A 24677-nucleotide genomic window follows, 5' to 3' on the forward strand; every position below is an offset into this window, starting at 1 on the left:
CCCGCACGCGTGTGCACTCACACACTCACATGCTCTGCTGTGGCCAAACCCGTGGGTGAACACTGCCCCCTGGCCCCAGGACCCCAGATTACAGCTCTCCAATGGAGGCCACTGCTACAGTCTAGGAGTTGAGGCCCTTTCCCAGGCCTAAGGGAGGACATCACCCCTGGCTCTTTCCAGAAAGCACACGCATTTGTTTGTGTAAATCCTTCTGTAAGCATGCCTGGCCTGGAACTATGTGGTGAATGCTGGGGATGGAATGGGAGATGGGAAGGCAGGGCTGCAGCTGTTGCAATCACTTCAGAGTGTGCAGTCTTAAGGGTTCTGAGAAGGAAACACGGCAGCTAGGCACTGGGAAGCAGCGCAGACTTAAGTCTTCAGGGGTTTTTGTTTTTTGTTTTTGTGTTTTACTTTATATTTTCTTTATTTTCCGTTGAGGGAAAGATACGAGGCAGTGGGTATTCCCAGTTGCAACAGGAGAACACAGCGGACCAGCCCTGTCCAGGAGAGGAGACAGAGTCTAGAGGCAAATGTTTCACAGCTCTGCAAGGAGGCTTCCAGGTAGCAATGTGATCACATGACTCCCAACCTGTGGCGCCCTCCACCAAGGATGCTTGTCTCCGCCCTTCTGCACTTCCGCTCCTATTTTCCATCCTGAAATGCCAATAGACAGGACAAATAGAAAACAGACAGGAACAACTCAAGGACCCACTAGGACATCTGAGCCAATCACACACAAGACACTATTCTTCCCTCCCTTAGGAGGCTTTCTGAGTCCAGGTACCCAACCCAAAGGAAAAGCTGCTGCAGGAGAAGGGAGCAGAAACACAGCCCTCAGTCTGAGGAAGGAGGCCCTGTTCACACATGAGCACGGGGCAGTGCATGGGGAAAATACAGATGAGAAAAAGTGTGCTCTGGAGACCCGACATGTGCGCCAGTGCTGAGAAACAGTCGGGAAAATGCTTCGGTCCCTACCTAGCAGCCTCCAAATTTATGATACCCACACGTCCCCCATTCTCATATGAGTGCACGCCCTACACACACACACTCTTCCCAAAGGGAGAGCAGGGATACATACAGATTCTAAGAGTGAGCAGAGCATGCATGCAGAGCAGCAGGCTGAGCCTGCGTGGGATTAGTGTGTGCCCTAGTGGTACAGCAGATGCCAGCCATGTGCTCCCTTTGACTGACATTAAATCACCTCTTCTTCTGTTGGAAATGCAAGCCTGAACCAGAAGAAGCACTACTCTACTGTGGAGAAATTGATGTAATTGTCTCTCAGCAAAAGCAATAATGCGACCCTGTGACACCTGGCATGAAATACCATGCAGGACAGGGTTGCGCCTGACCTGGTCCCCAGCTTTGCAAAAGGAGCCAGCTGAGACCCAGGGAAACCTGGAGAGGGGAGGTCATTGGGGTCTTTCTACCTGAGTTTCCCCCAGCTGATCTTGCCTCAGTTGGACTGGGGACATCCCTGTTTTCAGGAGCCTGGGGGGGGGGGAAGGAGAGGAGGAAAGAACCCACCAGATACCTATTTGTGCTGTTCTTTGCTGTGTCTCCGGGACAATGCAGGGCCCAGCCCATGGCAGCTGCTCAGTAACTACACTGAGTATGGATGAGCTGTTGAATGAATGGAACTTGAGAATCACCTCCAGATCCCAGGCCCTGGAGATCCTCTCCTATGGGCAGCTCATGCTCATATGACCAGATCCCTCCTTTTCCCTTTAGTCTGAAGTTCAGAGAACTTGAGGGATTTGCTAAAAGAGAACATGGTTCCTCAGTGCTAGTGCCACGGATGTCTAAGTTCAGAATTTGGCTCCCGCAGCTTCCCACTATACAATGCTCCCTTTCCTTGGCTCTGGGACAGGTTCACACCCCAGAAGTCCTCCCCAGAAGTGGACCCTTCTTTTGCAGCAAGCAGGTGCCGTGACGGCAGAGTGCACAGTAACACTCATTAACATTCACATTTGTCCAACGCAGCCCACATCTGTTCACCAGTTGCTGCAAAAGACACTAGACCAGGCACTGTCAGGTATATAGCGTGAGGGCTAATCCTAATGTTCCAGCTGCCTACGATCTCACAAGCTAATGTCAACACCAAATTCTTGCACCATGAGAAAGACTCCCCCCTTTCCTTGGGAGGGATTTAAAGGTCATTTTCCTAGGACAAAAGACTTGTTGCCAAGCTGCAGAACAGGATTCTAGAGATCGAGGTTCTGGGTGTGGAGGGGAAACCTATGCGGGAAGAAAGCATAGAGAGAAGGCAGTCCAGGGACCTAGTGTCCACCCCTTCGGCTTCGGCTGCTGGGAGTCTGATGCAAACCTGTGGCTGCCGTAGCACACACACAGGACTTTGCATGGCATTGTATCATACCCATCACATTTTCGGCTTCATTTTACACCCCTGCCTGGATCATCTTTAGTCCGCAGCCTGCCTCCTTCGTCAGGCTACGTTTCATGTCTCCCAGGCTCTGGACTCAGACTGGCACAGGCTGCAGCTCATTCTCACACTGTGTAGTATGGAGCAAGTTACACAACCTCTTTGCACATCCACTTTCAAACAGAGAAAATGAGGAGCAAATAAGCATCAGTAAGCTTCATAGGAGCTAAATAAGATAATGTGTGTGAGGGATTCAGTGAATATTACAATAGATAAATAAAGAGCAAGAAAATTAGCCATGCATTCTTTTTCATAGGCTGTCCAGCAGGGCCAGGGGCAGGAAGAGGTGAAGGACTACATCTGGCTGTTGAAAGAAGCTGAATAATGCACATAGTTTCAGAAATAAAATCTAGTATCGAAGAGTTAAGTCCTTAGGAGGCAAGACAAGATTTTGACCCACAAAAATAGGAGATGGCTCAAGGTTTACCCAAAACCAATGAGGAACCAGCCAGGAAAACCGCTACAGGTAGATAGAAGTTAGTAGAAGTGGATCAAGCCAAGTACCCACATGCTAAGGCCACTCACAGGACCTGGCTGGCCACTGTGAGGGTTGATGTCTCCTGAGAGGCTGACCAGAATGAGATCTTAGCGGCAAGCATGGAGTTTAGCAGGAAAGTTGTCCACTGACCCAGAGAACCAGGGGACAGTTCTGCTCTTATACTCATATCTGGGACAGAGTCACTGATGGGCAGGTAGTCTGGAGGCAGAAAGTTTAAATCCAGGGAGACTCATTCCCAGCATGAAGCCAGGGAAGCAAAGAAGGAAATGGGATGGAATGCTCTGCAGACTCAGCAGAGTCAAAGAGAGACATTCCTGTCACTCCTTCAGGAAGGGTATGAGCACCTTGATCCTCATTTAGTCTTAAGGGTATTAACAAGGGTTTTCCAGAGAAGGGGAACCAATCAACCAACAAGGTGTGTGTGTGTGTGTGTGTGTGTGTGTGTGTGTGTGTGTGTGTGTGTAAAAGGAGAGAGGGAGAGAAAGGGACAGAAGAGAGAAGAGACTATTTATGGAATTGGATCCTGCAATTGTGGGAGCTAGCAAGTCTGAAATCCGAAGGGCAGGCTGGCAAGCTGGAATGTCTAGCAGACTTAGGGCTACAGTCTTAGTCTGGAGGCAGGCAGAATTTCTTCTCTCTTGGCAAGTCTTTTAAGACTTTCCACTGTTGGATGAGATCCATCCACATGATGGAGGGTAATCTGCTTTACTCAAAGTCTGCTGATTTAAATGTTAATCACATCTACAAAAATACTTTCTCAAACCATCTAGACTGACTGATGTTTGACCAAACAACTGGGCACCGTTCCCTACCACGACTGCACATAAAATCAGCCATCAGAGGGAAGGAAGATGAGTCAATCTGTTCATCAGACACTAAGACTTAGCTCAGTGCTTGTGATCTATAACTTGGGTGCTTTCTCATCCAGTTTCTTTCTCTCTTAGTTTCCTAGTAGAAAATGCTTTTGAAAGATCCTAACCTTTGCTAGACAACCAAGGAAGAAAAGAGAGCTGTCCACAGAGTGTGGGGAGCACTCAAGGCCTAGAGTGACAGAGGACCAGAGAGGGTTTCAACTCCTGGTCAGGGAAGTGGATGACTCTTGGGTTTACCACAGGGAATAACAGTGGGCAAAGTCAGAAGCCATTCTCTACTGGATTTTCTCCTGAATTAGTCAGCATCCATATTATCCCAGCCCATATCCTATGAGCCTTACCCAAGAGGCACACATCAGAAAGTGATGAAAAGCAAAACATGTGACCATAGCTTCATCTCAGGAACCGTGCTGTTTTCCAGTCTTTTCAATCCCCCAGTCACATCTCTCCTAGGCTCTCCATTTTCATCTGGCTCCATTTCTCAGGCCCTGATTTTCACTTCAGGTCCCTATTTTTTTAGAGGCCTCCTTTTTCTAGAACCACAGTACTCCACAGGAGAAGAGCTTGGAATGGGAAGGTGTAAAGGGAGCCCCTGTGCTGACCACCGACAGTTGGTGACTCCGAAGGTCACAAGAGCTTTTTCAGAGGAAACCTATATGGTGGCTGCTTGGAGGCTGCACCATCTGCTGCCCTCCAACACAGAGCAGCCTAAGGTTTCTATTTCAGCTTCATTACCCTGGGAGAAGGATGAGAATGTGGAGGGAGAAAGGAAACCTATAATCTCAGTCCTTGTCTTGGTTAGTTTTCTCTCATTGCTGGGACAAAATCCAACACTCAAAGCTAAGGAAGAAAAGGTTTATTTAGCTCACAGTTTGTGGAAGTTTCAGCGCATAGTAAGCTGACTCCAAGGCAGGGTGGCTCATGGCTGAGGGTAACTGTTCATGTCAGTGGAAAATAGCACAAGCAACAAGAGCAAAGAGAGGGGAACACAGCGAGAAGGCTCTTTCTGTCCCTTATATTGTATGTAGATCACACCCAACTGAGTGTAGCACTCATAATCCTAGCAGTAGACCATGAATCAGTCACAACTCTAGAAGCCCACCTGCATGAGGCTTTGGGAAACATCTAGACATAAACCATAACAGTCCTCTTGGCCATTGTCTGAAAACATGTCCTAGGGTCTTTACTCTCCATCCTCTGCTTTCTGTGAAGCACGAGGAAGGGTCCCAGCACTGGCCTCCTGGTTATTGACACCTCTCTGGTCACCATGCTCATCTGGTGGGGATGACCTGGGGCTGTGTGGTGCATTTCCTGGGTAGCTGGTACTGTGGTTAGCACTTCACAGAGGTGATCTGCTGGCCTCTGTGAAAAGCCTGGGGAAGCATGAGTATTGTTAGCTCTCACTTTAGAGATGAAACTCAGATAGATTACACAACAAATTCAAAACCATATGGAGCCTAGAAATTTTATTGGGATTTGAGCCCAGGTCCCCCCAAGCTGTGGCATTAGTGACCACAGAACTCAGAGAGGTGCTTTGCCTGTCCCAGCATGCAGTGCTGAATGCAGAAGGCTGGATGGCCAAGGGATCCTCAGAGTTCCAGCCTAATTCAGCAATGGCCAAGTATCCTGGTCCCTCAGGTCTCTCTCTCTCTCAGCCAGAGTGACTGCAGGCACAGAAACACCAAGACTCAGAGACGCAGGTCAGGTTGTGCTCCTGAGCCTGTGGCTTCAGGAATCCACCCCAATGGGAGCATATCTCCCTCTAATGCCCTTATCTACTAGAAAACCAGTCTTTGATAGAACCTTTCTCCTTATTTAATCTCATATCTCTCCTTTATAAATTGAGGGTTATGAAAAGAGCCTTTGTTCACAAGGTTTATCAAAAAAATGTCATAGAGAAGCAGGGCAAGCCTCTAATCCCAGCACTCTGGGAGATTGAGGCAGGAAAAACTAATGTTCAAACTCAACCTAGGTAAGTTAGCAACTTAGTGAGACCCTGTATCAAAATTTAAAAATTTAAAAATGCTAGAGAGGTAGCTCAGTCCCAGGACAGCAAAAAAAAAGAGTAAGAAAGAGGAAAAGGGAGGATGGAGGGAGGAAAAGAAGGCAGGCAGGCAGGCAGGCAGGCAGGCAGGAAGGAAGGAAGGAAGAAAAGGGAGAGAGAGAAGCAAGGAAGGGAGGTTCCTATAGAATCCACATCCAAATAGGGTTGCTCTGATGGGCACAGAAATGGGGAGCCAAGGCCGTCTTATCTGTTGCCCTTTCCTGCCCAGTCTCCTCATTCCACCACCCTATGCTGGCCTTCAGAGCAGCTTTGAGCAGCCCTAAGGCTCCAAGGAACCCTGCTGATGGGCTCCCTAAGGTCCTGCCTGGTTCTGAGAGTCCAGTAGTCTTCTTGTTGGACAAGGCACCTCTGAACCACAGCTGTGGTGCAGAGCAGTTGGACAGAGGTGTCAAAGGTCAGACAAGAATCCAAGTTCAGACAGTGGCATTGGATTCACAGGTGTAAGGAGAACAAGGGCCACCCAAGGAGCCGAAACAGGGACCAAGCAGCAAAAGGTGGGACTGGAATAGCAAAGAGCAGAGAGAAGTGGCCACCAGTTGACAGAGCAAAAGGCACCCTGTGCAGCACTGCCTGCTTTGCTGACTTAGTGGCCTGCCAGGGCAGCCTCCTTGCCTGGACTCTCTTGCTTTGTCTCAGCCACCTGACTTTGTCCTCTCTACCTCCACCCCGGGGACTGGTCTCCAGAGACCTCCTGATGTGCTCCTGAGGCCGTGAAACTCAGTCAACATAACTATTTTCACCCACAGGAGATCAACAAGTGCTCTGCTAAACTAGGAGAGCAGGGAACAGGTAGAGGCCTGGTCGTGGTCTTGGGATCAAACAGTGACAGGAAGAAGTAGGAAAAGTTCACCTGTGTAACCTGAGGAGCAAGAAGGACAGAAGCAGAAGATGATGTCTATTTACACAGAGGCCAGGACTGCCCAACACAGAAGGTTTAGAGATTTATTTAACCTTTACCTCTCCTGGGTCTTGTTATATTGCAAACCTATCGCTTCCTTTCAGTGAAGAGTTGAGAGATGATTTTTGATGGGATGGGTGCATACTGGGGCTTCACACTGAGCTACATCCCCCCTCACTAAGTCTGTAAATTACCCTCCTCACCCTGAATTTTCAATCCTCCTGCCTCAACTTCCCAGAGTAAGTGGATTATGTAAAAAGAGATTGCATTGCCTTAGTGAGCAGACTGCTGTTTCAGAGCTGACCACTAATGAAAAGAGAGCTGAGCTGGTCAACTTCCATCTCGGAACCAGAGAGAGAGAAAGGAAAAGAAAGACTCCGCCCTCCTCCACAAGGGCAAGGGATGCTGGGAACTAAACTTGTTTCCTTCTGATTTTTTTCACTCTTACCTACCTCTCTGCCCACCCAACCCTCAGGAAAACCTTCAAGGACAAGGATGGCTTCACTATCTGGGAAGCCAGGGGTGGAGGACTAGAGCACAGCCCTGAATCCTGATGTCAGAGGGGCTGGACATTAGCACCTTCCCACCCACCCCGGCCTGTCTGGGTGTATGGGGACGTTCCTGTACCAGGCTCCCTTCACCATCCACTTCTTCCCTGTGTGTCCTTGCACTAATTAAAATTGTATTTACCAGAATCACGAGAAAGCACCAGGAGGATCAGGACCTGGGGCCCAGTGTAGGAGCTCTGGTGAAAACATTGCTTTCGATATTCTCTGACCTTTGTGCTTAGAAAATTCTGATCTTGGAGAACTATGATACAATTGCCTCGTCCCTCTGCGTCCTCCCCTTCTCCCCATACTGTGTCCCTCTAGTGTTGGGCAACTGGTCTCCCTCTATCTCTGTTCCCTTCAATGCAACACAGACTTGCTATTGTTCTGTTAGCCGAGTTACAGCCCCCACCATGCAGCAGTTCTTCCTAGGGAAGCTCCTGGTACCCTCAGACCCCTGACTTGCAGCTTCCAAGGGCAGATTTCCTAGGGCTCAAAGTCCCACTTGTCTTTGTGATCCTGACCCGCCATGTGCCTGTGTCTTGGTTCATCTTGGCCCTTCTGATCCCTTCTAGGAAGTGCACTCATCAAGGCCCTGCATTCCAGCCGTGCAGAGCAATAGCTGCAGCATACAGTCCCTGTCAAGCTGTCCAGAGGGGAAAGGACCTCATAGGTCCAAGCTGGGCTGGGCAGGAGTGACAGTGTTCCACACAGGGCCATTCCAGGCCTTCTTAGGAGGGTGCTCAAGACCCACACCAACCTGCTTCCCAGATTCCTCAGATGGCAAAGGTGATATCAGGCAAGTTGCCTGGCCTCCGGGTTGCCTCCACATGTGTCATTTCATGATTTGTGTGGTTATTAGAATGGCAAAATTAAAATCTGAGAGCAAGAAAAAAAAAAAAAAACATCAAACAAAGAAACACCAGGTACACAACAGAAAACATCAAGATCAGAATCCAGGCATGTGGACCCCAAGCCCAGGGCTCTATCTGTATCCAAAGCCTGCTCAAAAGTCATCATTTGCAAATTTCACTCCCATGACTCCCAAAACAAAACTCCCCATAAAATAGGAATCCTTTGTTATCAGTGTGTTCCTGCCTTGCACACCCCAGACCACACTCAGAATTATTAAATTGTGGATTATCTACGTGACAGAGCAGTACAGGGCACTGAAAATCAAACAAGGAACTATGTCGATACATCTGTACACAAATGCAAAATCTCTTCAGGTGGGAAAGAAGAGAATCCACTGTAATAAGGCAGAAAAGTGACAGTGTACACAGTTGCTTATTGATCAAAATTAGAAGCACATTTAGATTTTTTTTAGTTGCTCCTCAATAAATGAATGATATTATTTTAAGATTCTATCTGGGTCTGTCATCTCAGCCAGATCTGTCTGTCCACAGAATGGCTTCCCTGATCCTCTCAGCAGGAGAGCTGGAGTTGGACTCTTCAAAGCTCAAAGAGCTGAAAATGTTTTACCAGAGATGATAAATTGCCCTAGTTACTTTTTACTTGTCACTGAGACAAAATACCTGGTGCCCAAGGTTAGGGAAGAAAGGTTTATTTCTTACAGTTCTTGGAGGTTTCAGTCCACACATAGCTGGCTCCAAGGCAGCATGGCTTGGCAGGGTAGCTATTCATGGCCACCGCAAACAACAAGGCACAAACACACCACCAATCCGAGTGCTACACAATGAACCAATCACAAACACTAAATGTGGTTGAGTCCGTAATTCATGAGGCTTGGGGGCCACTGACATAAGCCATGACATAAATGCCAGTGAGAAGCATCCTTGGGGAGGGACCTCAAGTATTTCTCTGACTGAGTCATTCACCAGCCAGAAGTAGCAACCATGGATTTGGGAGTTAGACCCCGCTCAGGTGAAACACAGGTTTGCTGTTTAGTGTTGGGTGATGGTCTACAAATTTCTAGCTCCCCCAGGCTACTCTTCTAATGTGGAAAATATAGTAACTGGTTACCAGGTGGTTATGGCAAAAATTAGAGCTAGTGAATGTAATAATGTCCTTTACACAGCCTGGCACAGAGCAAGTACCTGGGACGTGCAGAGGGCTTTAGAAGACCGTTCTCATCCATACCACCTCCCTCAAATTCTCTGGTCACTCCTTTCTTGGGAGAATGTGGAGCCTGAACACCACACAGGTGGAAACCTGGCTCAGCTAACCTGGGAGAAAGGGAGAGGTGGAGAGCAGGAATCAGTTTCCCTGCCCAGGTGTTTGCCAAACTCAAACTGGAAGTCCTGTGTAAGTACCTTGAGCCACTAAAAAGCATCTAACTAGAGATGCTGACCCTCAGGCTGACTGCTTTCAGAAAATGAATCCTGGCAGGGAAGAAACCAGGAAGGGACTCCATGAGCTATTTAAACGGATGGTGCTTGCAGCTAGTACTAGAGAAGCACTAATAATCAAACCACTGTTTGAGCACCGTTGATGCACTAAAGAACATCGACAACAGAATACAGCAGATCACTGAGATCAAACAGGTAGTCTGGAAATAGGAGGTGTGATTTAAAATACAGTAAATAATTACTTTGCAAAATGTATTGCGATAAAAGACACACTGTTGGGGGCTGGGGATTTAGCTCAGCAGCATAAGCGCCTGCCTTGTAAGCAGGCAATCGTGAGTTCGATCCCCGGTACCGATAAAAAGGAAAAAGCCAAAAAAAGACACACTGTCATTAATCCCATTCAAAATAACTCACCTCGTTCAAACACTCCCATGCCTCTTGCCCATTCTGAAGCAGTTCCAGAGTCCTTTCCGCATCTTTAGTAGTGCTGTCCTGGCTCCCTCCATATTGAATCCATTCACAGCACTGACCTTTTGTCTTAGTCACATTCTCATCACTGGGACATTATGCCCAACCCCATGGTTTAAAGGAGCAGAGGGTGATTTTGGTGCAGATTTTAAGCTTCCATCCTCGCATGGTCAGCAGAGTGATGGAAGGTCCCGGGCAGAGGAGAGCGACTCACCCCACAACCACTGCAAAGCAGAGTCAAGGGAGGAGCCCAGGAGAGAGATGCACCCTCCCAGGTCACAGCAGACTCCGCCTCCTGACATCAAGTCAGCTATGATACCCCCAGGACCCAATGCCACCGAAGAGCGTGACATCTAGATATAAACAATAACTTTTCAGGGTCATTTTGATTGTGGAGAAGACCTAGAAGTCTCACAGTGACAGATCCAGTGGATAAGGTGAATGAAGACACCTGTAATGGTTTGACCAGGCTGCCTTTCCAGTGGGTGACACCCACACACAGCACATGCACATGCCTTTGATCATAGCTCAGAAGGACACTTAATACAGAAGGACTTCCAGGACAGCTTCAGAAAGTGATAAGAACATGAGGTAAGTGTGTCAGAGGCATGAAGGAGGATTGAGGGGGATTAATGGCAGTGTGTCTTTCACTGTAATATGTTTCTCATCCAGACGTTTAATGCATGCTTTGAGCACATCTCAAAGGTCCTAATATATATAGACTCGATTTTTTAAAAAATTGGGAATCATTGAAGAAAGTGTACAAAACTAGGATTTGGAGGAAAAGGGAACTGGAAAAAAATCAGTTTTATTTCTCATCTCATACTTACACTACAATTCCATTTAGATCAAAGAGTTAACCTGGAAAAAAAATCAGTGTAAAAAGAAAACAAAATCTGTTATTGCCGTTGCTTAGAATGGAAAGATTGTATAATGGTATAAAGATACAATTCTTCACAAATTAAGATCTATGTTGAATTTAATCACTCACAAAAATCCCAAATGGGATCTTTGTTTCCCAGACCTAAACAACATAATTCTGAAATTTATCTGGAAAAGAATGAGCTGAAATAGCTTTTTGTTTTTCCCTAAAAGCAGAGCAATTGTGAAAAGATTTGTTCTTCCAGATATTAAAAATATTATTTTCATATACAAATGTGTCATATTTTAAAATATGTAAAATAATAAAGACACAATGATAAAACAGTGTGATTATAATAGAACCAATCGAACAATAAAATAGCTCAGAATAGTCTACCATATATTAAGAAAATTTAGTATGTGATAAAGGCAGTATCTAAACCAACAGGGAAAGAAACCATTCTTTAATAAACAGTGCTTGAATATGCAGTTAACTATTTAAGAGCAAAATCAACTTAAATCCTCACCATATTACAGAGAACAAAATGAATTTTGAATGAATTAAAGTTAAATTTTAGAAATAAAGCCATGAGATACTTAGAATACACACATGCTTAGTATGTATATGTCAGTGCAGAGATGGACTTTCTAAGCTTAAAGACAACTGGAAAAAAATCATGAAGAAAAAATTGATATATTTTGTGGCTTAAAAATTCATCTCTAGAAAAACACATCATGGAAACTAAAAATAAACAGTGAAGTCAACCTGGACAAAATGTCTGCAACAAAAACATCAACAAGTTAATATTCTCAGAATATGAAATAGCATTTTTAAACATAAAAAAAACCACTAAAACCAAAACAAAAATGTGCAAAGAGCAAGAATAGCCTATTTGCAGAAAAAACACAAATGATGGCTTAAACCTGCAGGGCGCTGCTTGAGCTCCTCTGTAGCTGACGTGTGAAGACGGCACAATGAAATGGAGTTTTTGCCCTGGCAAATTAGCACACTCTTGTGAAAGCCGACGCTGAGCCTTGGGGGGGAGGGACAGCGTGAGGACGGCCTCTCTCTGCTCTGCTAGCGTGCTGGAAACCTGTAAGGGGTTCTAGTCCGAAGTCAGCGACGTCTCACGAGTCTGTAAACTACACATTCTTTTTGTTGCGATAATTCCACTTCTGAGCAAGTAAAAATAAGGACAGACATATGTGTCTCTTTCTCTAACATAATTTTTAATAAGTAGAAATGAATTAAATATCTAACAATATGGGAAACGTAATAAATTATAATATGTCCACAAGACATGATACTACCTTTTTCCTTAAAATTATGTCCTCAGAGAGATTTTAATGATATGTAAAGCTGTGCACAGCTTGTTATGGTGCGACTTGAAGGGGGCAGTAGGATTGCAGGTGTTTTATTTCTTACTTACTGTTTCCCACACCAACTTCTTCCAAACCCTAGTTTTGCATTCTACCTCTGACTACTTCCCTGACCCACAATTTAAAGTGTATATACACACCCTGAGTTCCTCCGCTCCCACAGGCACTCTCAGAAGACAGTAAAAGCTCCTCTGCCCCTACACTGTTCATTCCCACTACTGACCTCTTTCCGTCCATCAGGCTTTGAGGTCAGGAGAGTGGTGGCCAATCCCAGCATCCGTGTCATAGGAGTCACACCAAGCCAAGCACCTTAAGACAGACAAAGCCATTCCCCAGACTTTGACACTGTCAGAGCTGGCCAGCAGCCCTGGGAAGTCACATGGAGCCACATGCACCTTGTAGGAGGATAGGGTTTGTCTCGTCCACCAGTGTCTCCAAAGCCTGACCTGGAGGGGACACGGCACACAGCATACACACAAATGCACCAGCCTCTTCTACACAGCAGTATGAAATAAGCCATTTCACAGAGTGGTCATGAGAAGCAAGCACAAAGACAGGCCCTAGATGCTCCACGACACCCACGTCACCAACACAGAGGTGGCTGCGGGCTCCCTGCTCCCTGTGGTTCTCAGCCAGCCAAGGGGTCAGCGGTTTGCTCTGCCTCTCTGAGTGCTCGAAGGTGTTCTGAGCCTGTGCCTCTTTTCTTGCTTTTTCTCCTGGTTTCCTCTGAATTGATTCTGCCACTATGAAGGGCAGTAAATTAATAACTAGATTTCCCCCCACGACAACAAGTCCAGCAACTAATTGGCTCGATATCTCCCTGTTGCTGTATCACATTGGGACTTTTCTGGGCGAGATATAAATAAACCAATTCTATTAATAAGCCATTTGGCCAAGGGAAGAAAATACACTTTCAAGATCCCAAGAGGCCTGAGGAAGCCGCGCAGTGGCCCATGGAGTGAGAGACTCGATTACAGGAATGGAGAATCCGCCTCTGTGCCTCTCTCCTTGCAGTCTGCCCTCCTGCAGACCTGGGGGAGGGGGGGGAAGCTTTGTTAAGTTTAAAAATTATAATTTAGATAAATCTGTGCATTCATTGGCCCAAGTGTGTCTCTGGAAAATAATAGTTAGCAGAGTAGAACCTGCCGCATTTCAGGGGCTTTATTGTCTCCTTATAATTAAGTCCTGCACAGAAATCCAATTACAAATGTTCTCCATCGCCCTCCAGCTAAGTGCTAACAGAAGAGAGGAGGAAGCCTCCTGGACTTAAATAACTCTGGATAAAAATTAATATTGTGGCCGTGTTGGCTAATTAAAAGTGCCGCCTCTATTAACGGGCTTTTATATTAATAAATGAGACTATTATTATCATATCTGGCAACCAAGGCTCTTATCAAGTCTGCTCTGTCAGCCCCCTGCTCTTGAAAGCATGAGTTCATGGCCCTGGGTCCAGGCTTCTGGGGTCAGGGGACAACTGCAAGTTCGTCAGCCATTCACCAAAGCAGCCCTTAACACACCGGCCTCAGGTCCTCACACCAGCGCCGCCTGCTACACGTCAGGCTTCCAGCTGCCTCTGGTTTAGATGCTCATGAGCCCAGCCCGGTGAGAGGAGGGTCGGGGACTGCGGCCAGCACCCTGAGGCTCTGGGCCACACTCTACCAGCTGATTTTCCTTGCTGGAAGAGCCAGGGCTGCAGGAGGTTCTGTTACGGACTGGAATCCAGCAGGTGGGCATTCCCCCTCCGTAGACTCTCCACATCCTGTGGCTGCCAGTCACTTTCTGACTAATTCCTTCCTGGGGCGTAGACATGGTCCTGAACCCTAAGGACCACAGACATCCCTGCTCCCAAGCAGGCAAGCAAGATTGCATGGCAGAGTGAAAATAGCAGGCTCCAAGCACACACCAGGGAATACCGGCCCAGCCTCGGGGCAGGAAAGCTTCTCTGAGGAGGTGGTGTCTGTACTGAGTTCATACAGGCTGAGTCCTGAGGAGAGAGAGCTCCAAGCAAGCGAACCACAAAATGTAGCTTTCAGCAGTTCATTGTGCCTGAAACATACAGCTCGAAGTGTGTGATAGGAAAAAGGTGATGAGACTGGAGAGGGGAGTGGGGTCAGATCAACAGAGGTGCAACAGACAGGGTCACACTCACAGCCTGGGCAGGTTCCCCACAGCAGTGAGGGGTCTCTCCAGCACAGAGCCTGCGAGCACAACTGCTTTGTCTTCATCCATCTGCAAGTGCAGAGGATGACCTGGCCTCGGGCCACCCTTGAGGGTGTCACCCAAGAGGGTGACATGAGGATAAGCGAAGCACCAACTTTCAGAGACAGGCAAAACATAGGAACAGCCAAATGCACTGACTGACCACCAGCCTAGTGTCAGGGAGAAGTAGGAGGCAAACCTGACCCAGGTTTCAGACTGAGTGAAGCAGAGGGTTTCCAGAAAAGGAAGAAGGAGCAGCTCTGGGCAAAGATGGCAAGCCCAGTCTTGGACCTGAAGCATTCTCAGTTCCTAGGGACAAAGCCATGTGTCCATGGCTACTAGATGTGTGGGTCCAGGACTCCAGAGAAATCATGGCCCAGAGAAAACACTCCAGGAAGGATGATGGATGATGGCTAAAGTACGGTCACAGATGAAGTAATCCAGTGAGATTAAGCGGGGGGAACACCCAGGTGCCTAGGGAGCGCCAGCAGTCTCAGCTCATCCTTTCAGCCCGTTTGTACCAGGACCCTCCTGAATGCAAAGCACTTGTCTCTTGTCGCCAAACATTTCATCTATTAGTATAATATCTCCTTAGTGACAATACGCGAGGAATGTCATGTCTAATTTCCAGTCAAGGCCAGATGCTCTCCAACCCACACAGAAAGACTGGATTTAATTTGAGCCATCCGTATCTGTTGGCAATCTAGTGAATTGAATTCCAGTCTTCCTGCCCAGCCTGGGACTGGCCTCCGACTTACTCCAAGGCCTGAACTATCATGAGACCGGGATGATTGAGAGGATGTAGCTGAACACTTGCTTACTTTCAGGGACTGTTTACCTTAAGACACCAGAGCCCAGCAATGAAACCCAGATCTGATCATTTTAACATATACCTTCCAAAAATAATGATAACGGTGAATGAAATGCTGCCTGGACCTAAAGAATGACAGCTATTAAGTGAGGTGGGGGTAGAAGAAAGAGAGAGGAAAGAAAAATGTCTGAATACAGCATCTTGTTTTTACAAAGTAATGGCCCAACCATTTGCCATTCGTCATTAACAAATGCAGGAAAGCCCTGATTGATAGGGGCTATGAGAATGGGCTGGGAGCTACAATCCAGTGAATTTTCTCATGATAAGAAGGTTATTTCAGCTTTCACTGAAAGCCTTGCCAGAGTGTCTGGTTAAGCTTTCCGGCTCTAGCAAATCAGCTTACTTTTGGATCCTGCTGTTGGGTCAGACCTGGGGCAGGTGAAAGGCCCAGGATAGGTTCTGGAGGTCATTACTGACACTAGACCATAATGTGTCCCCACGGTAGTGAGGGTCTCTCCAGCACAGAGCCTGCGAGTCAAAAGAGAGCTCCGCACCATCACATCTGGAGAGACAATAAGATGAGGGCAAGGCCTGATGTTCAATCCAAGCACACAGAGGAGGTACCTAAAAGAAGAACCAAAGGAAGAGGTTTAAGGGAAGTAGAAGAAAAAGTCAGGACTCTTGAGTACAATAAATAGGGATGGTAGAGGGGCTGGAGATTTAGCTCAGTGGCATAAGCACCTGCCTTGCAAGCAGACAGTCGTGAGTTCAATTCCTGGTACCGATAAAAAGGAAAAAGACAAAAAAAAATAGGGACAGTGGAGAATGGAGTGGTCCAAAGACACTGAAAAGATCAAGAATTGGTGATATTTTGGTGTAGTAGTCACCCATGCTACAAAACGAATGACTCCAAAACTCAGTGATTTGAAACAACAAAGATTTACCATCTCCTGCATGAGACAAGAATCTAGGATGGCTGAGTCTCCACACTGCTGACCTCTGCTGCATTCTCCTGTGTAGACTAGATAGCGGGGCAGGGTGGACATGTGCTGTGTGCCGTGTCCATGTGCAGGATGGCTGCTGATAATCACCTTTTCCCTGTGACAAAATACCCGAGACAAACTGCTTAAATGATGGAATGCTCACTGGGCTTGAGAGGTTCCAGCCCAGGACTGGCTGACCCAACTGACCTTAGGCCTGTAATGAAGTTAGGGCATCATGGCGGGGAGGGCATGACAGAGCAAAGCTACCCAGCTCAGGGTCACCAGGAAGGCGGAGAGGAAGAAACAGAAAGAGGAGGAGCAGGAGGAAGAGGAAGAAGAGGAGGAAAAAAACAGGAGGAGGTGGAGGAAGGGCAACAATCAGAGGAAAAGAGAAGAGGACGTGGAAGCAGGAGGTCTCCTGGGGGCTGTTCCAGGGGCAGGCCACCTGGTTATAAATGCCTCCACTCCTGGGCTGCAGGCTCCTCCGTCAGCTCAGAGTCCTCACACACAGCTGCTGGGAAGACAGAAGAAGAGAAAGAAAAAGAAAGTGAAGAAACAATTGAGAGAGCATGGCCGGCCAATGTGGACACCACAATCTCTTCACAGCTTGAGTGTGGGGCTGGGCGTGTTATCTCTTCCATCCGAATCAAGTCTGCATCCTGCAGGGAAAAGGATTATACAGGTGCATGGATATGACCAGCAGGGAAGCCAGGGGAGGGAGACTTGGGGTGCACCACAGACCAGCTACATTCCGCAGGTGAGGCTGCACGGCGGGGACCGGGTCCTCTTAAAGCACCATTGCAGCTGCACACCCATACGGGGGATAAACCTGTCGGTGGATGAAAAATCTTGCAAATTCTCTGTTCATTCATTATCCACAGGAGTGATTATTTTTCATGACAGGAGGCCTCGAGACAGAAGGTATAGACAGCCAGAAGAACTAAAAAGTAATTTTCAGAGATTTTCTAGAAGTTGATGTTTCAACCAAATCATGACTAGAACGCTGACATTTGCCTCCCCCACCCCACTGATCTCACCTTTTCAAAAATTCCTCTGTGATTATTTTCTATGCCACAAATTAGTCTCTTCTGCGAAAGGCGGTCACTTGTAGTTGTCTGCACTTTCTCACAGTGCTGTTATGATTGATGTGTCTTCTGGGAGCAGAGTTGCAATATCCAGAGTCAGTCACATTAGGAAAATAAAGCTGATTTCTCACAGTGGCTTGGAAAGGCTTCTACTGTCATAAAGGAATTTTAAGAATCAGCAAGTCTGGCAGGAACATGGGCTCTGATGTATGGTCATAGTGACCTCACATCGAGGCAGACCTATTCAGCCACCCCGTGGACAGATCTGACTCGGTTCTTTCAGAATGCCCAGAGCAAGGTAGGTCCTGGGAAGGTCCACAGAAAGAACACACACTGAGCCCCCAGCTTCACATTTTCATAAAAAATTAGGCTTTGGGGGAGCTTCCTATTAAAAGTGCATGCTACAAATGCATCTCCCCACACAGCTCTGCACACAGCTCTGTTCAACCAAGGGCCAGGTCAAGTCATGAGAGAAAGTAAAGAAACTGAGGGATGAAAGAAAAGAAGAAGGAAAGAAAGGAAGGAAAATGAAAGAAAAAGGAAGAAGAAATGAAGGAAGGAGAGAAAAAAGCAAGAGGAGGAAGGAGGAAAAGAGAGAAGAGTAATAGAAAGTGAAGAAGAGGGGACCAAAGGGGAAAGGAACTAGGCAGAGGGGTCTGCGGCAGCCAGCTGAGGACTCAGCAGTGCTACTTTGTAGAGAAATTCACTTCACTAACTTGCTTGGGTTTTCCTAGTGTGTTTCAGAACCCCAAGACTACCAGTGAGTAAAACAGACACCTGTATTAGTCAGCTGTCTTCACTGTAACAATGCCCATCTGTTCAGTTTCTAAAGAAGTTATTCTGATTTCCAGTTTTGGAGCTTGCAATGCTCAATGGATTGGTCCTATGGCACTGGCCTGTGGCAGGGCAGGAATGTCATGTAGAGCTGCTCACATGATGAACAGAAAGCAAAAAGGAAGAGCTCCCACAATTCCCTTCGATGGCACATCCTCAGTGACCTATGACCCCCCGATAGGCTCCACCCCCTCCCAGTGATGCCACTTTGGGGACTAAGCTTTCCACATGGAGACCTTTGAGGGACCCTCAACACCCAAACTGTAGCACTATTATTGTGATCCCCAAATGTTCACCACAGAGGAAAAACAGATGGAACTGCACCAAGAGAGATAGCAGATGAAATCGTGCCAACCAAAGACACCAGGTCTCTCTCCACTGACACAGAGCGGTCCTTGTCCTCGACTTACAGTACGCCTGCAGGAGGCTCAGTCTGAGACTGAAACACCTCCAAGCCTTCTCACCATATAAGCTGGGGTTTGGCTCCTGTGCTGACTCACAGATCCGGGACTCTGTGGTCTCTGGCTGAGCCATCGCTCAGCATGTGGGTATTTCCAGGCTTGCACAGGTTTGGAACAGAAAAGCATCCTCCAGTCTGCCTGACAAGAGAAGGAAGTGCGCGCCATGGACCTCTTCATGGTGGAGATGGAGGAGTATTTGTTCCAAATAGGCAGAGGCCCAAGGTCTGCTCCCATCTGATGCCCTCACCATGGTGCCCTCTTGTGCTGCAGAGAAGACTGTTTTGCTGAAAGAAGAGTCCTCACCACCCAGATGGCTTCTGCCTTTGGGCTCCTCACTGAACCCCATGTTTTAGGCTGAGGACTCCTCCCCAGCTCAATGGAAGCCCAGCTAAGCTGCACCCTGCTGGCCTTTCTATCCAAGACTGCTGAAACAGCCCTGAGTCATTTTTTTCCAGTCTTTATCCATTTTTATGAGTAAAAAATTCTTTTCAGAGGCCTTTCCTGGATCCCTCCCACCATTATTCTCTCCCACAGCCAGCAAAGAACTACAGTCAGCAAAATATCAAAGATACTGGACACCACAACCCAGAAGCTCAAGTCCTCCTCCCAGGTTCTACCTGTCTACTTGGGAAGTCCAGGTGCACTAGCCCTTCTGGCAGGGTGTGGGAAGTAGGGAGCCATCTGGGACCTGGAGGACAGACCCTCGCCTGTGTCTTCCACAGCTCATAGCTACAGTAACCAGCCTTGCAAATGCACTGCTAGAGCCAACCGCTGAGCCTCACCACAGAAAGAAGCCCAGCCCTGCCGTGGCTCCACAAAGCCTCTCTCAGGAAGCTCAGGGCCTCTGACTCCTCTGGTTTTTTCCTGCCCTGCTCCCACCCAGAGCTCCAGCATGCATGTTGAGCCATCTTTTTAATTTTCTGGTTGGCTTGGCAAATCGCAGACACTCTCTCCCCAGAGCTCTGGGCCTCTGCACAGCTTGCATTTGCATGTGGCTGCGGTGCCCCTTCTTCCCTGCTCTCTCCTGCTCCCCAAACCCCAGACTCTCCATCAAGCATGCCTTCGTGCCACTCAGGGGCTGTGCTCCTCCTCCTACTCCTCCTCTGCCTTGTTAATGCCAAGAGCCCCTCCCTACCTCTTCCCCTAGGCTTGCATTGGGATAGCTCCTCAAACCAAAAGGGCTGGTAAGGGATTAAAGAAGGAGAGGTGAGAAATCAAAAACCCCATCCTTCCTCCCACAACTGCCAGTGCAATCACAGCCCCGCAAGCTGACAAAAGCCCTTGTTAGAGCCAGTGGCTTGAGTGCCAGCCCAGCCCCTTGGAGCCATGACAGCCATGTGCTCTATTTGCCCAATTCTGCAGCTGGGCTAATTACTGTGGTTCCTGAGCTTGAGGTCCAGCCCCAAACCAAACAAATTAGGACAAAAACTACAGATTTCCTCATGCTCCTCATTCCCAGCCAGCCACTCTGGAAGAAGCCCTATAATTGATAACAATGCAATGAAAACCCACCACCTGTCCTTTATCCTCAGGACTTGGCAGCCTAGCCATTCAGCTCATCCTTCGATGGCCAAAGAAACTTGGAGCTCATGGTGCTGCGCCTCCAGGTGCCAGCATCACCCTAAGAACAACCTGGGCTCTGGCAGATCCCAAACATGGTCTGTCCAGAAAGAAGCACTCGCTTTGGGAGCACAGGCTGGTGGGGGAGCATGAAAGCTGAAATGTCCCGCCAGGCTGGAATCAGCGTGGGTCCTGGAGATGCAGTGGGGGGGGGGGGGCATGATCCGCAGGTGATGGCATCACGGGCACCCTGGCTGTACTTAGGGAGATCACAAGTGGACACCACAGCAGCTGGGACCGGCCTCCCAGAAGGCCACCTTCATGGATTTGGAGGAGCAGGAGGAGAAGATTGTGAAGGCTGACAATCATTAGATCCTGAAGCACCCCGGTGACAGCAAACAGGTCCCACAGCAGAAAGAGAATCAGCATTCATGACAGGTAGGAGCTGGGTGCTTGGGGGGACCCTGCTACCAGACAAGCAACACAGGCACCAAGAAGGCACCTGGGACTTGGTGGTTGTAACCAGCTCTCAGGTGAGGCTGGGGACAAGATACCACCATCAGGCTGAAAAGGAGTGAATCTCAGCCAGAATCTCTGGGCCCAAGGAGCACGAGGAAGCCCATAAAGGAGCAATTCCAGTTAGGCACCATCTTAAAACTAGCATGGGCTGGATGGCTTCAACAACAGAAACCTGTTTCTTCTAGTGCCAGAGGCCAGGAAGCCCCAGGTCAGGGTATTGGCAGGTGGGGAGCTGGCTTCCCAGCTCCCTGAGACCTCACCTGAGGGAAAGGGTCAGAGGGCAGCCTAAGGCTCCTTAATAAGGGCCCTAATCCCCGGCTCTATACTCCTGACCGGATCAACTGCTAGAATCTTGGTTGCCTGATCCCACCACAACAGTGACTGGGCTTTTTCGTATGCAAACTGGGGAGCGGGACACAGTGATTGAGTCTACGGTGGTGGTGCTATGACTAAAGGTTTGTTTTCTTCTCAGTTTCATGTATTAAAAGATAGGGCCTGTGAGGAATAGCTAAATATGTCATGAAAGTAAAGTCTTAACCCAGTAGGGCTGGTAGGAAGAGAAAGGCGCCAGAGCGTGCTCTCTGAGAGGTCAGCTGTCTGCTGCCCAAGAGCTCCACACCTCCCCAGGAACCACACGGGCTGGGACTTGACCTTGAACTTTTGGCCTTCAGAATTGTGAAAAATTAAACTGACTCTAGGCAGAAGCAGCGTGGTAGATGGCATGGTGGAGGTAACTACTCAACCCATGGCAGCCAGGAAAGACAGACAGACAGAGCAAGAGAGGGAGGGAAGGCATGAGGGAAGGACAAGAATCCACCTTCCTGGTCCTGCTCTCAGTGACCCTGCCCCAACCCAGCGCACCATGAACGGCGCCTGCCGCAGGGAAGTCACCAGCGGACTCATTGGTGATGAGCCCAGCACCTCATGGTCCAGTCACCTCCTGAAAGCTCACCCCTGATGCTTCCAGGGACATTGGGGCTCTAAACCTAGATGACTCAGCCTGTGCTACTTTATTGTGGCAGCCCAAGGGGACTTCAATGAGGCAGACTTAGGGACAGTCTCCTGCTTCCACAGGGACATTCCCCCAGGCAACATTACAAAGGCAGCCTTTGAAATCCTCTGTCTCTGCTCCTTCCCCTCTGCTCTCCCTGCCCGCTCACTCAGCCTTCCACCTCCAGCCCAAGGTCACTGTTCCAGCTGTCAGTGGCTCTCCTTCCCCCTGCCTCTGTCTCCTGTCACAGCTGCCCTCGGCACTGGCCTGAATTCGTCATCTTAAACCACAGTTAGGAGAAGCAGGGGTCATCGGGCAGATGAGGACCACTCGGTGTGTCCCTGTGGAGCAGCAGCCACAGGTCAGGGAGGCTGGAAGATTTATTGGCTGCAGAGCTAAGCCTGGGGTGGGGGTTTATAAAGGCGGAGAGTAATCAAAGTGATACTTTACCTTACTCCATCTCGGGAAAATAATTGTTCCACTGGAACATCATTACACCATCATTTTTCTACTCCTGTGCCACTTACAAGGAAATAGAAACTCTCTTTCTTCTCCATAATAAGCTGCAATTTCAATAATTCAAAAGGCTTCTCTGAGATGGAGTAATTCCCTCACCCCCACCCAGTCCTCTGGTGATGTAGGTGAAGATGTGAGACTCCTCCAGGCTCCCGGCTGAGAAGACCCCTGTCCTTTCTTTGTGTTCTGCCTGCTTGAAGCAAGGTGACCAGTCACCCCAGCTTGCCAGGCAGTAAGGGGTTTCCACTGATACAAAATAAAACCGAGGGGCTGGGGATTTAGCTCAGCGGCATAAGCGCCTGCCTTGCAAGCAGGCAGTCGTGAGTTCGATCCCTGGTACCGATAAAAACAAAAAGGACAAAAATTTAAAAATAAAAAAAATAAAACCGAATCTGCAATGGGTGAGCCAGGATTTTTTGCCACTCCTACCCCTAGCTGGGGACAAAGACGCACCTTTGCTTGTTTATTGTTTGTTTTCATGGCTCTGAGGATCAAACCTGGGGCCTTACATATGCTAGGTAAGTGTTGCACAATTGAGCTCCATCCCCAGGCTCCAGCTTCATGTGTATCAAGGACTTGATAAGTGCCCGCAGCGGCCCTGCTGCCCTCCCAGGCTCCAGCAGACAGAAACACTGCCCTCAGGGGGCGAATGTTCTAGCGGAGGGAGGCAGCACTAAGCACCAGCACCAAGAGCGTTATATAAGGTATTAGACAGCAATGTGTGCTAAGGAGAAAAATGAAAATAGGGAAGATTGCAAGGAAGGGTGGGAGTTGTCGCTTGCAGCAGGGCAATCAGCACAGACCTCACTCCAAAGGTGGCATTTGAGACACAGGAGCAAGTTTTGAGACTACCAGGGGAAGAGCATGGTAACCAGCGGCATCGGGCTCGGAGTACAGCTTGACTCTTAGAGCCAGGGACCACGCTAGGGACTGGAGGGCCGCAGTGGAGTGAGCAGAGCCGAGTCAGAGGGGCCTCTGGAGCACTGTAAGGCCTCTGAGTGAGAGGGAGGGAGGGAGGACACGAGGCATGCTCTCCAGGGCTCGATGTGCTCACTGGCTCAGAACAGACTGTTCAGAGAGCCGTTTGGAGGCCTGCGGGACAGAGTGACTCACACTGCCTTAGACCAGGGTGGTAACAGTCACGGGGACTACGGAAGCAGCATCCTGGAGCATATTTTGAAGGAAGTTTGGACAGGTCTTCTTGCTGGGATTTCTAAACTTCTAAACTGAGAGGGAAAGAGATGAGTCTGTGTGACATCCAGTGCTTCTGAAACCCACAAGGGCCAATTCAGATGCCTCCAACAAATAATATGAATTTCGCAGGTTCTTGCTCCCTGACAGGACGGAGGTATTATTGGATCTAAGTTCAAAACCAAGACACACATCTCCCCTGGACCGTGAGGGCCCCGGAGTGTGGTCTTTGTGCAGAGTAGATTTCCACTGGCTCTTGGGTCGCAGTGCAGGTGGGTAACTCCATTCCTCAAGGTCAGCTCTCCAGCCTACCAACTGCAGATAGCCCAGAAATCGAGAGGTGGGACCTAAGCTGAATTTGCCTGGAGCTCAGTTCTTTCATCTCATGATTGTTTTCAGAATTAAATAAGAATATGTTCACAAAACACTCGGATACAAGGCCTAAAATTTAGAAAAACTTCACTGCTGGCAGAGATTTCTGTTGCGTGGTGTGGAAATTCTGACAATGACCAGCAGAGGGCGCCTTCTGCGGAACACGGTGCACAGCCCCGCTTCGGGCCTCCACCTGCTTTGCACAGGTGACTGGTGGCGGGGAGGTGGTGTTTTCCTCTCTGCCCTTTTCTTCCCCTCTGTTTGCCAAATTTTTTATCCTCCCATGGATTCCTTTGTGGCAGAGACCTCTGGATCTTACCGGAGGTCTTCCTTGCTCAAAAGAACCAAAGCCCTGGCATTTGAGGTCAATCGTGAATCACCACCCCAACTCCCGGAGGTTGATGACCCCCAGGACCCTGGGCACAGAGGGAAGAGCCAACGAAAGATAAGGTTTGTCTAATTTGTGCTGGTCCCTGGAAATCCTGCTTTTTATCTCTTTCCCATTGCTTCGTCACATTGCCAAAATTACCTTGATATGTTTTTCTAATTTAAGAATTCATTTTCACTTCAAGAAAGAGGAACACTGCAGTCAGATAAGAAACTCCATCTGTCTTCAAGAAAAAGGGTTGTGGATTTGGGTGTCGTAGATCCCGTAATGTCTTAAATTAAGGTGCCATTTCTGAATGCTTTCTTCATATTTATGAAATGATCATTCCACAGAGGTACATTTAATATTGTTAAAATAATGATTGTGCCTGGTTAATACATCAATTTAAGTTATTATCTCCCATGCTATAAAATGTGGAATAATTTCA

General features: G+C 48.2%; 1 long non-coding RNA gene across 1 annotated transcript; it reads right to left on the reverse strand.

The window, feature by feature from the left end:
• Nucleotides 1–462: 462 nt before the first annotated feature.
• On the reverse strand, nt 463–17569 carry LOC134473903 (uncharacterized). Its single transcript, XR_010044384.1, has 3 exons — nt 17371–17569; nt 8083–8201; nt 463–654 (listed from the first exon to the last, which is right to left on the reverse strand). It is a non-coding gene; the product is annotated as an uncharacterized LOC134473903 (long non-coding RNA).
• Between the last annotated feature and the right edge of the window lie 7108 nt (nt 17570–24677).

Source organism: Cavia porcellus, unplaced genomic scaffold (genome assembly GCF_034190915.1).
Source record: "Cavia porcellus strain 051 isolate PalLab524CR breed Dunkin Hartley unplaced genomic scaffold, mCavPor4.1 scaffold_29, whole genome shotgun sequence".
NCBI lineage: Eukaryota > Metazoa > Chordata > Mammalia > Rodentia > Caviidae > Cavia > Cavia porcellus.